We start from the raw sequence: 1,093 nt of genomic DNA on the forward strand, positions 1-1,093 counted from the left end.
GGGGGGGGGGGGGGGGGGGGGGGGGGGGGGGGGGAAAGAGAGAGAATCTTAAGTAGGCTCCACACCCAGCATGGAGATGTAGTTGGCTTGATCTCACTAGCCTAAGATCATGACCCGAGTCGGATGCTTATCCTGCTGAGCCTCCTGGGTGCCCCGGGACTGGTGAGTTCTAGGGGTCATTAGAGAAAGGCCCAACTGCAGGGCGTTTGTGCTTTAGATACCTCGATTCCCAAGATGGAAGTCTGTGCCTCTCTAGCAGTACCTGTGGGGAACCACTACCGGTTGGCCTTCTGGGGACAACCTCTGGAGGGCTTTGACCAAGCCAAGCAGAAAGGCTGGGGTCACAGCTGGGGTGGGGTATGAAGATGGGGCTGTTGACTTCTCAAGGAGCAGGCACCACGTACAGACGCAATACACGCAGGGAGTGTGCTTCCATTCCTAGCAGCCTGTTTTTAGAATTTTATATTCAGGTAACATTTCCATTTCTTCTCTGCTTATACTTAGAAGAGATGCCAAGGGCAACCTCTGTGCTTCACCTAGCCATTTTCGAAGTTATTTTCATCTAATCCCGTATATTAGAAAGACTCTTTTGCCATTTCCCACTTTTAAGAAAGTTTTTCTCTCTGAATTTTACTATTGGGTATTTTCCCCCCACTTGTTCTTTACTCTTTGACATTAGATCCTGTCGAAACGCGGATACTTTTTCAAAGCCAATTCCACAAATAAGGCTCAAGAAAGAATGCAAAGTATCTCCCTGCTGTTACCCTGTTCTGGAGTGCCTAACCTCCCTGGCACACGGGAAGGAGTGTGTGTGTTTGCGTGGACAGGGAGACATGAGCGCAGCCATCGAATTGGCCAGCCTGGTGACCAGCGAGCCCGCCCCCACGCTTTCCCCCCTCCCCCTCCAGCGCTCACACTCAGGAAGCAGCTGGCTACAGGCCGGCCCTCGCGGCCAAACACACATCCACACTCCTCGCGGGGCCGCCTCTCCCCCCTCCCCCCCCTCCCCCCTGCAGCCGCGTCCACACTGCGCAGCCCCTGCAGCCCAGAGCGCGGCGCGCAAGGGCACCAGCGCCAGGGCCGATACCGTTGC

The sequence above is a fragment of the Neomonachus schauinslandi genome, chromosome 13 (genome assembly GCF_002201575.2).
Source record: "Neomonachus schauinslandi chromosome 13, ASM220157v2, whole genome shotgun sequence".
Taxonomy (NCBI): domain Eukaryota; kingdom Metazoa; phylum Chordata; class Mammalia; order Carnivora; family Phocidae; genus Neomonachus; species Neomonachus schauinslandi.